The sequence below is a fragment of the Vicugna pacos genome, chromosome 3 (genome assembly GCF_048564905.1).
Source record: "Vicugna pacos chromosome 3, VicPac4, whole genome shotgun sequence".
NCBI lineage: Eukaryota > Metazoa > Chordata > Mammalia > Artiodactyla > Camelidae > Vicugna > Vicugna pacos.
Genome location: NC_132989.1, coordinates 47,485,171 through 47,497,239, shown reverse-complemented (window position 1 = coordinate 47,497,239; position 12,069 = coordinate 47,485,171). Strand labels below are relative to the sequence as shown.

The 12,069-nt window shown below is 36.1% G+C and overlaps 1 long non-coding RNA gene across 1 annotated transcript in view; it reads left to right on the top strand.

The window, feature by feature from the left end:
* Positions 1-12,069, top strand: part of LOC116278187 (uncharacterized) — a 210,820-nt gene that overhangs the window by 198,376 nt on the left and 375 nt on the right. Inside the window, exon 5 of the long non-coding RNA XR_004187583.2 lies at positions 7,518-7,569. This is a non-coding gene — a long non-coding RNA (uncharacterized lncRNA). The remainder of the gene's footprint in view (positions 1-7,517; positions 7,570-12,069) is intronic.

Here is a 12,069-nt window from a genome sequence, read left to right as displayed (position 1 = left end):
CTCAGAGCTGAGGGAATAATAATAATAAGACTTTATATAGTATTTCCTACTACTATGTTATAAACATTTCTTAAAATACATCTTTAAAATGTATCTTATAATGCAATACCACATCAATACAGACCAATATTCCTTTTTGAGCTGTTATTGAAGATAAGAATTCAGGAACCAGAATCGTGGTTTTCTAGAATTAACTTGCTAAATAATTGTTAGGCTCGATGACTCTAGTTTCTTCACTTTGAATATCTCACATTTTCAAAAATGACATAAAACAAAATTTTCATATTATCAGTTTGTTTTATGTTGTTTCTATGATGACTGGGATCTCTATTTAAATGTGTTATAGGCATTTCTCAAAACTATCATGGTCAAAGCAGGAGTCTTGACTTCTCAACCTTCTGTCAAAAAAGTGATTCTTTCCCCATCTCAAAGTGGCATTACCACCCACCTTGTTGATCAAGTCAAAATTTTGTTTGATTCCTCTTTTCCCCACTCGAAAAACAATCCCATCAGTAAATTCTGACACTCTATCTCCAAAACAGATCCCAAATCTGTCCTGTCATCACCACTCTCACCCTTACCAAGCTTTCATCATTTCTATCCTGTAATAACCCACAAACTGATCTTCCTACCTCCATTCCTGCCCCACTTAGGACACACATAACTATCTAATGAAATTTTTTCAGTGCAAAGCAAAACACATTATGATTCTGTTTGGCTATTCCAATACTCCCCATTGATCATAAATAAAAACTCGTTACTGTAGCCTCCCAGCCCCTGTCATCTCTGCCCTGCCTATCATCTTGAACTCATATTATATCATCAACTTTTCACTCTCTAGCTCCAGACTCTTGGCTTTAGTTGTTATTGTAGTTGCTGTTCAAATATGCCAGTTTCCTTTCCACCTTAGAACTCTTGCTCTGTTCCCTCTACCTGGAACATTCTGCCCCCTGGCTTCCTATTGTTTGCTATATCTCTTCGTCAGGGTTTTAGCTCAACTGTGTCCTCCTCTGGTTTCCCTGACCAACCCCAAGTAGATTGCTCCTCTTCCCAGGCACTCGTTAACAGATTACCTTGTTTCTATTTGGGGTCTTATCACTCTCATTTATTTTAATTTTATATTTAATTTTCACCCTTACTGGTACATGAAAATAGGATACATAGATATAGATAATATATATATATATATATATATATATATAAAACATACTTGTATTTATGCATAAATATATAATATATAGTTGCGTCTTGGAAAAACGTGGGGATTAAGGGTACCAACTCTCTGCATAGTCGAACATCCACATGTAACTTGACAGACAGCCCTCCATATCCCCACTTCCTCCATATCCCTGGTTTCAACCAACCACAGATCATGTAGTACTACAGTACATATTTAATGAAAACAATGCACGTATAAGAGGAGCCATGCAACAACAACTGTGTTGTTCAAGGGTCAACTGTATTTATATATAACTGTGTATTTATAAAATATGTCATTTTATATAAAAATATATATTTAAAATAATATAGATAGCTACATAAATGAGTGAATACTATCTCAGTATATAGGGCAAGGAGTTTAGTCTTATACAGAGAATGAGCTTTAGATCTAATAAAGTGTGTATTAAATTAAAGGTGACTCCATCGAAAGTACAAAATATATACTTCTGTGTTGTTTCCTTGTAATGGTAAAGAGTTACACGCCAAACCATATTTTCCAAATTCTAAGACAAATGTGTTTTCTTACATTTTATGTTTCTATACACGTTGTGATCCTTGGGTTTATTTAATGCAATATAGTTTCTTTTACTCCTAATATTAAAGTGGTGGTGCATCTTATCATCATTGTTATCTTAGAGTTGATGGAATAATCGTAATAAGAGTTTAGTAAATGTTGTTGTATTGAATGCGAGAATGAAGCCATTACCTTGTATACATCTGGCCACATGTGTAGGGGGCAGGGAACAGAATGACAGTAGGGTCAGTGACTGTAGAACAGCCTTGTCTGTGTTGAAACTGACTCTGACAGGACGACAGGGAACTGAACCCCTGACTATGAGCTCATTAATGCCATGCTCCAATCAGCCAATTTAAACAATCCCTGGATCAGAAAGCAAGAAATAAATGTGAATGCAACTTCAACAAACAAAATCTCATTAAATTGTAAAGAAGAGTAAGATTTTCAAATAACAATTGCTTTCTCCTTTGAATGTTTTTGACACCCTTATCAGCGTCTCTGAGATTTTTCATATATACAACATTTTTTTTTTAAAGAGAAGCCAGTAGTACTTAATTTTCATATTTAGGCAATGGTAACACTTCAGGAGTGTAGAGTGAATTCAAGTTTGTACCTCTTTGGCTGCCATTAGTCAGGTGGAGAACATTTAATTAAAGCAGTGAGATTTAATAATTTCTCATAGTCCTCTTATCTGTGATCTGAGTGTAAACCACCCTGTAAAAGATAAAACAAAGTCCCATGGTGTCCTGGGAAGAAATCAGAAATAGCTTTCCTGGTTTCTCTCTCTGTCACATGTGAGTGGCCAGTGAGATGCAAGGACAGGAAAGTTTATCAAATGACGGTAGAACAGAAATAAACTCCATATATGTCGGTCCTAGAACCAGCACATCCCCTAGACCTTAGGGTAGTCGATGGGTTTTACCTTGCATCCTACTCTGATTAGCGTCATCATCCTGCAACACTGGTTTGAGAAGAGTTTCTAAGGTCCAGCTAAGCTTAGAAAGAAAGAGTATTACCATCAGTTAACAACTGGAGCAATTTACATAGGCTATAGTCACCAGAACTGGAAAGTTCCAGCCATAAGTAAACCCAATATTTAACCATGGCATTATGTGTTTAAAGATGTCAGGGGAAATAAGGAAGGAAATTTAAAAAGCTTACCCTCAAATTCCTACAGTTAATGTCATTTAGGGAATAAAAGATACTTCAACATCCTGAGTTTTTGAGTACCAACATGAGCCACATACCATTGTAGGTGCTAAGGATTGGCCAGTAAACAAAACGGCAAAATCCTGCCCTCATGGAGCTTATAGTCTGATGAAAACAATACAACATAAAAACATCAAATATTTATATAGTGTCTGTCATGTGCCAGACTTTGTTCTAAATGAATTTTCTAATGTATTAGCTCATTTAATCTTCTCAGGAACCTACAGCATGGATGCTACTGCTTCCTACAGTTAAGCAGCAATGATTAGGTGGTAGGACTGAGTTTCTAACACAAGCTTTCTAGCTCCAAAGCCTGCATATCGACCACTCCTCTGTATTGCCTCTTCTATGTTACACTGCTTCTCATTCTTTTAGAAACTGGGCTACAGTGGTGAACAAGCCTTAAAAAAGTCCCTGTACTCACAACTCACATTCAGAAGGAGGGAGACAGACCATGAACAAATAATAAAATTATTTCAAATAGTGACTGGAGCTATGGATAAACCAAAGGAGAGCAATATCATAAAGGACAATCAGGAAGTGGCTCTCTATGGAGACAAGAACTGAATGACAGACAGGATCACACAGAAGAGTTGGAACAGAGGGAGCAGCTAGTGCGAAGGCTCCAAGATGAGGAGTCAGCTCAGCGCATCTTTGGAAGGCGAGTGTGCCAGATGTGGAGTGAGGATGGGGAGGACCAACGAGATCGGCTCAGAGAGAACAGCCATCGCCAGATTGTGGAGAACCTTGCAGGTCATGATAGGGGGTGAGGATTTCATTCTCAGAGTAATGGGAAGCTACCAGAGAGTTTTAAGTCACTAGAGACACACTGTAATTTGGTTTTTTAAAAGAAAATAGAAAGGCAAAAGAAAAAAGGAAATACATAAATCTCAAATGCATGATGTTTGGCATTTGCCTTAATTTGCTCATTAATTAATTTTCATTTTCTAATGTTTGCATCTTCTAAAATAAGCTTAAAAGTGGGTGGGTTGTTATCATCCTACCCACACATTTCCAGCATATGCTCATTAGCAGAAATGCTCCACCATGGAACTTGAGAGCAATCGCTGTAAGTCCTAAGAAGAATTGTAAACAGAACCGACTCCAAAAGTGGAGGCAGGAAGAATGAGGAAGGAAGACTGTCCTTAAAGAAGCAGGGGGATCTGAAGGCCACCTGGTTTCCTGCTGCAGTCCCTTTGCTCTGTTTTGATCATTGTCCTGAGGTTTTTGATTTCTGTTCTTCAACTAATACTTCACTAGCTCTTTTCAGGGTGGGATTCAATAGATTCAACAGCCAGAAGCACATAGGCACTGGCCAATTAGAGCAGATGCTGCTTGTAGCAGTGGAACAGAGGGCCTCTGCTCTGCCAGGAATTACACCTTGAGTTGCTGTATCATGGAGAGGTGAAGGGGCCCAGGGTCTAGGTGAAGATGGCCAGGGGATGTTGGTGAGGAAGGCTACTCAAGACCTTGGCTATTCACCAACTGGTACAGAAGTAATTCAGTATTTTAATGACTCTTATGGCCATGCTGAAAGTGCCCTGTCTCCCAGACTCTAGGTAATTTAACAAAGAGCTCTCTGAGCTGGGTGTATCCAGCAGAAACAGGCAGGAGCTGGTTTCACATAACATTATGTCAAGTCGTTCCTTTGAATACTTGGGCTGTTTACACAAGAACAATCAAATGTATTGGCTGGAAATTTTCCCTCACTGTGAGAGAACAGACAGATTCCCATACTATAGTTTTGCTGGGATAGCTAGCTGCGCCAAAGATAGGAAAACACCACCCACCTCAGTCTGGTCAGTCTTGAAGCAGACTGTTGTCCTCAGACAACAAGTCATAGTACAATAGAGAATAGTTTGCCAATGAATGTTAGTTAGCCAACGATTTAGTAATAAAGGCATTGTAGCAGGCATACTCCTGGTTATTATTCTTGAACTCCAAGCAACACAGCAGCCAACTTGGATAGCATATAAGAAGCACTTTTCTTTCTCTCAAGGAGTTTTTATAAATGCCCACACCCCAATTTGAAATAATCAGTTACAAAATTTCTGATAAAAGTTAAAGACATCTCTCCCTCTTTGAAATCCTTAAACCATGTAACTTTTTGTGTCCTTAAGTGATTATAATTTGTATAAATAAACCTATCAAAATGTAGTGAAACACGTAGATCCATGAGATACAAAGTTAACTGTTGTGTTAATAGACAGTTCTCATGATGTTTTGGGACGTATTCTTGCTGGAAGTGCCCCATACGTCAATGCAGTATCTAGCTCTGTGATTTCTTCAAAGACTTTTTTGCTTCCAATTTGTTGGCTAGTGTTTTTACTTTGCAGGGAAGAACTGGGAAAGCCATTTACATTACTAATTTTAAAGTTTTTGTAACACTTTTATGGCTAGCTAATACTTTTACATTAAAGCATTTTTTTTCCCTCTAGAGAATAGTAATATAGTAAAACCCAAATTTTCTAAAATAGTGTGGAAAAATTGGCACCATATACTCTCTCTTTGTATTTGTGATGTTTTATGTAAATGTAATTGTAGTCACTTTTTTACATTATACTTTATAAAGTCCATAGTCATGAAAGTGAGTTTCTGTAAAAATTATAGTCACAAAAATACATGTCTACAGTTTTGGTTTTATTTAAATCATAATTATTCCTTTTTAGCTGTCAGGCCATTTTTAATTCAATTTAAATATCTGCTTCCTATTATATTAACAGTATAACACACATTTAAGAATAAAAGCATGCTAAAAGATCAAAGCCAATTTTAATGTCTAAACCACTTGAAAATTGATTTTAAACATTTCAATCTATCATATTTAAATGAAAAGAAAAATTAACAAACGTTAGTTGCTTTTTAGAGTAGAAGCATTCATAGAGGTTCATCTAAATTAGCCTTTCAGTTCTATGACTAGCTTGAATCCAAATTTTGCAATGAAAGGAATAAAGGTGGTCATATCCTCAATCATTACCTCATGCAAACAGACATAAGGAAATCACTAGCTTAGATGCCTGAAATTAATGAGAGTTGTATTTAGAATGACTCAAGGCATATCATCTCCTAGTACTTGTTCAGAATATTATCTACACTTCCATACGATACAATTTTCTTATCATTAGTTTAACACATTAATCATGTCAAGGGTATTTTAGGCAACTGTCCAAGATGCTCTGGCATTCAACGGGTAGTTGGCACTTGCTTCGCTAACATCCAGCCTCCCTTCTTCAACAGCCCTAAATTTCATTTCAGCTTCCACCCCTTCCTTCTATCTCAATCTCTGAACCACTCCAGGGCAGTCAGCACATCATCCATCCTTGCCCATGGGGATTGGCTCAAGAATGGGATGTGACCAAAACTGCTACATCAGTGAAATTTAGACTTGTTGTGGAAGCTTCATGGTAGAGCTCACTCATTTTCTATAGGGTTTATTTTAAAATGATGAATACTCTGAAATCAGTGCAGTGCAGCTCTTTGGCTGCTGCCAGACATGTGAAAGGAGGCAGCAGAAGAGGCAAAGTTAGCCGGTGGAGAGAAACCATTGACATTATTTGGGCAGCACTAAATTTGGCCATTTCCCTTTGCTAAGGCTGGTTTCAGTTGAGTTTATTAACATCCTGTGTTTTTGGAACCTATTTTGTTGTCTTCTAAAAAATGTATGTTCTAAGCACTCACTGGGGAGACCTGAATGCCAGAGTTGATGTTAATCATCCTCAGTTTGCATTTATTGAGTGTTTGCTGTGTACCAGGTACCATTCTAGTTGCTTCCCATTTATTAACATGCATAGTCCTCTTAACAACTCAGGAAGTAAATACTGCTATCCTCATTTTACAGATAATAAACAGAGACACAGAGAGATTAAGATCACACCTTGGTAGATGGTGGAGCTGAGATTCTATCCAAATCAGTCTTACTCAGTACCTGTGCTCACAAGTGCTATGCTTTACTGCCTATTGAAGGCTCCATGAAGACACTGTCCAGAAATAAATTCTAACATTTGTGTATATTACAATATAGTATATAAACAGCTTTTATAGTAAAGTGCCTATTAAATTAATGACTAAGTTACTATTATTCCCCTTTTACAAAAGCAGGAAAAATTCAAAGATTAATGGGCTTATTTACCCAAGGTCATTAAACTAATGAATGGTGAACCACATCTCCTTCCATACAAAGGAGATTTAGATCAGAAAATTGTTTTCCCATGGGCTCTTCCTATAGAGATAAATGTTTGAAACTTCGATGAAAATAGCTGGTCAAAATCATTCTCTGTATCTTTATAGTATAAATGGCACCCTCTGGGCTATCTAAGAGATATCATCACTAATGATCAATTAATATTATAGGTTTATTTTATTTTCACTCTTCAAATTGATACCCTAGCTCTGCTGAAATTATTTCCTTCTTCCTTAAATGTACTTTGATTTTCAATATCATTATTCCTGATTCTGACTCCACAATTGGATGGGTGAGAATATGAGTTTACAGCAAAATGAAGAAGTCAAGGTAGAAGGTATATCTCACCAATTCGTCCACTAATCTCTACCTTTCCTTTTCAAATCACAGGTAATTGAGAAGTAAACCCTGTGTTGGCTGTTTTCTATCAGGGAAAACAAAGGTATGGCCTTACATATTCTTGATTCTATAAAGAATGACACTTTTCCCCTCCCCACCAAAAAAAAAAAAAAACCCAAAATATTCCCTAGTTTTGGGTTGAATTATGTCCTCCCACAAGATCTGTGGAAGTTCTAACTGACATTACTTCAGAATGTTACCTCATCTGGATGCAGATGTAATTAATTCAGTTAAGAGGAGGTTGTACTGGAATAGAGTAGGCCCTTAATCTAATATAACCGGTGTCCTTATAAAAAGAGAAGGAGAGACACAGTGAAAGAAGATGACCATGTGAAGACCAAGGCAGAGGTTGAAGTTGTGCTTCCACAAGTCAAGAAACATCTGTGGCTCCGAAAAACTAGAAGAGGCAAAAAGAGACTTTGTAGAGAACATGATCCTGGCAACACCTTGATTGCAGACTGTAGCCTTCAAAACTGTGGAAAGAATAAGTTTCTATTGTTTAAAGACACCCACTTGTGGAAATTTGTTATGGCAGCCCTAGGAAACTAACGCATTGCTCTTACTTCCATATTCAAAAATTTGTCAGCATATGTAAATATATATAATAAATATAGAAGATGTTTTATATATATGCTAAAAACATGTGATACATTTTATAAAACATGTAAGATTTCAGTGAGAAGCTTCAAATTCAGGCATAGAGAAAACAATGAAGATTTGGATAAATGGTTATTTATACTTTGACTTTTGAGGAAGAATTAATAGAAGCATAAATCTCCACTTAAATTCACCTGACTGTCTCCACATTTTATACAGTTGATGGAAGACAATAATGATACCCAAGACAGACAAAGTACTAGATAAATCACTTTAGTGATTTTAAGAGACTCCACTCTTGTTCCCCAGACTATTTCTAATCTCTACTTACCACGTTCTTATCTTGATAAAATTAGAAATCAGAGTCCTTCAGAAGAGCCAGCTTTTTACAAATGGATACTTTCTGTGTTCTTTATTTCAACTGCTTGATCCGTTGGGCATGCTTTTTAAACTCTAAGCCACAAACTGCTTTCCAGCACCATTATTCAACTTCCAATACCTTGACCTCACCCCCTCTTATCTTGCCGGTCTTCAGTCTGTGGGACAAACAGCCCAAACTTGATATGACCATTAGACCATGAGTGTATGAGTAGACATGGGCATCATGGTGACCACTTGTCTAATTTTAAAGTGGTCTCTAAGAGTGCTGCACTCAGCCTCACTGCTTTTATCTTTTCAAATACACGATATGATAGAGCCATTCAATGAATGAACTACAGCAAACAAGGTGCCAAACATCCTTCTTTACGGTGGCCAAAGAGTTGAATTTTCTCTGACAATAAAACAAAGACCTTAAGCATTGGACTCATCAATTTGTAAAAATCAAAAGGGGTCACTTGGTCTCATGTCCATCAAAATTGGTAACATCTGGTAGGCATCCTCTAACATTTAAAAAGACGTTTGCAAATAATACCATTCCACAGATTTAGGTATGTTGTATGTATCTTGCAGGTTTCTCTTCCTGGCAGGGATATCAAAATATAGTTCTGCTTAGAAATTGGACTTTCCACAGGTACGATAAACATTTTTCTGGCTGATTTGAATCCATCATGCCCTGTGCTTACAACAGCTAGGCAAATAGGAAGATTTAGAAAACACTGGCATAGTCTCCAAGCATCGGAGTTGCTGTGCTTTCTGAGCAGGTGAGAATGCAAGTTGGGTTTTGTAATAGCATAACTGTACCTCACTCCTATCTGTGGGTTTCTGGTTGAGAACTGTATCCTGAAATTAACTGTGATCCAGCACTTACTAGAGGCCTGCTTAAAGCATCTGAATTTGAGAGAGACCGAAGGAGATTTGAAAGCACTTCCCCCTTCTGGATTCTCCCAGCTGTATCCCTGTATTAAGCCAGATCTTCAACAAGTGAAATACTTATACTTTATCAGAGCCCCCATAGGAATGCCTTCACTGAGTTATGGTTTAATATTACATCCTCAGCCTTCAAAGAGGACAGATTCAAGAATGATCAATTTGAATAATGCTTCTATAAGATGAAGCTGGACTTAAAGACATTGTTTACTTTATTATTAAAAGTCCCTTGTACAAAGATATAAAAAATTCTCTTTGAGTTTACATCGTGAAATAATTTTTTCTCCACAGACTAATAAAAATGCTTGCTTTGAGATTAAACAAGAAAGGTTATATAATCAACTTATTTTCCTCTTGCTGTGGATGCCAGAAATTTCAAATCAGTTCAGTTCAGTGGCCAACTAAATAGTTTGTTTATCTAGTATACCCAGTGACATAGTACCCCTGTTCCTTTCTGCATTTATTTTATATAGCTGATTATATTTATCTTATCACATGTTATGATTCCACTTCACAAAAGACTTCAAAACATTTTGGATGCAGGATGATAATTAATCCTGAAAACTAGAATGCATCTATATAATTTTATGACAAGAACAGTCTTTCTTGGAAGTACAATGACAATGGAAGAACAAACATTATCATGCTAGTGTGTTAAACTAGCAAAGTAACAATGATAGAGCACTCAGTCCTCTGACTTCTTTTTTAGATCTACTCTTCTGGTCTTGGTGATTCCCAGTATACAAAATTCAAAAAGAAATGGAAGATAAATTCATGATTTTTGTTCTCTTTTTTTGTTCACAGAGCATTCGTAGCTTTTGGGATTGAAATTGTTTTATTAATTTGATTCGGTTGAAGGAAAATCCAAGACTTTTATGAATAATTCAAGTTTCTGTCATATCCTAGAAAGCCTTTTGGAAAGTACTGTTATATCTCAGAAGTGCCCCTACAGTAGACCATACATTTAATTTTCAATAACATTGATTTATAGTTTTATAAAGAAAAATAATAAATATAATGAATTACCTCCATATTTCCTGATCTCAGTCACTATAAAATAACTGCTGTAGTTTTACATTTCCAGTGTGAAATATTAAATGCATAAATCAAAACAAAATTATTTTTCATCGTAGAGAGATTGAGGTTCCTGAGACTGACAAATTCATTTTATTTTAAAATTAATGATATAAGAAAAAAATCTCCATTGAATCTCTACCAACTTTAAAAAGAAATAAAAAGAGCTTTCATTTTACTATTTTGCCTATGATGTCTTCCACAACAGGTAGTATGTGTAAAAAATGACTAAGGTCCCTGGAACTCCAAACTTAATGAGAAGCCAAATTACACTTCCTTATATGAGTCATTTTCCTTTCCCACTTCCTTTCTCATGGCATTTCCATTTTCCACGATTGTTTTACCCTAAGTTGCCACCCAGAGATAAACGTCACCACAATGTTTCTCTCATGCCACCAGATTAGCATTTTTATAATTCACATATTCCCTTCCAGCTACAACTAAGTAATCATGTAATGAGAAGAACATTATCAGATAAGAACAATTCAAGAGAAATTCAGATTTTCAAATAGGCAGAAACCAGATGCATTTACTTTTACATTTTCTCAACTTCATCCTCTAAATTTCATTGAGAACAAGAAACAGTATTTTGCATCCTTGATTAAAAAGAGTAAATCTAATTATAAGGATTCATTTTCACGTTTAAATACCTATCAGCCTTTGTGAGTGTTCAACATTTAACCACAAGGAGCTTTCAGAAGGAGTAATGAAGGCTGAATACTAACTAGTGCCAATTCCTTCAACAAATGGGTAACTCTGAGCTAATCAGCGAAGAAGAAAAATTAAATCACCTAAGGACCATGATACCAGAAACCTGACACAAGCATAAGTGAAATTTTGTCTCTAAGGCTCACTTTACATGCTAAAAACAGAAGAATTTAAATCAGCTTTTTTGGGGTAAGTTTATCTAATGATTTACATGATTCCTAAAACTATCATATACACTTTTTAGTCAATTGTGAATATAATTCACTCATTGATTATAAAACAAAATAAGCTTATAGGCAAATCTTTACATTTAAGAATATCTGTTTGTCATGTGGCTAACTACAAACAAATTCTATTAGAAGAGAGTTAATGTAAACAAGACAAAGAATCAATACTTTAATTTTAATCTTTACAATAACTCAATATAGTTTTGAGGTGGTGTGTTTTCTGGAGGCGTTTCATGAAGAATCTCTGGAGTCCTGAAATAACCGTCTGGCAAAGATCTGAACGAGCGTCTCTAAAAATAACAATGGGCTGTGGACTTCATAAACATTTTTAGAAATTAAATAGCTGCTAACTTGTTCCATATGGAAGCAAATTCACAGAGTCCAACATGTTGTTCACTGAGATCACCAGAGCACACACACCAAAGGAAGAGGCAAAGTGATCCACGGTCGTTCCAGAGAAGCCAAAGGAAACAGATGATCCTGAAGCCTCTTTTAAAAAAAAGGCTCTAAAACCACATGCTACTCTTGCCCTAAGACTCCCTAGGGTTTCTTAATCATGCAACCTTTGAAGATCTCCAAATAGTAATTATTACTCATTAAATAAGGGCAATAAAAAATTACTAAAATTT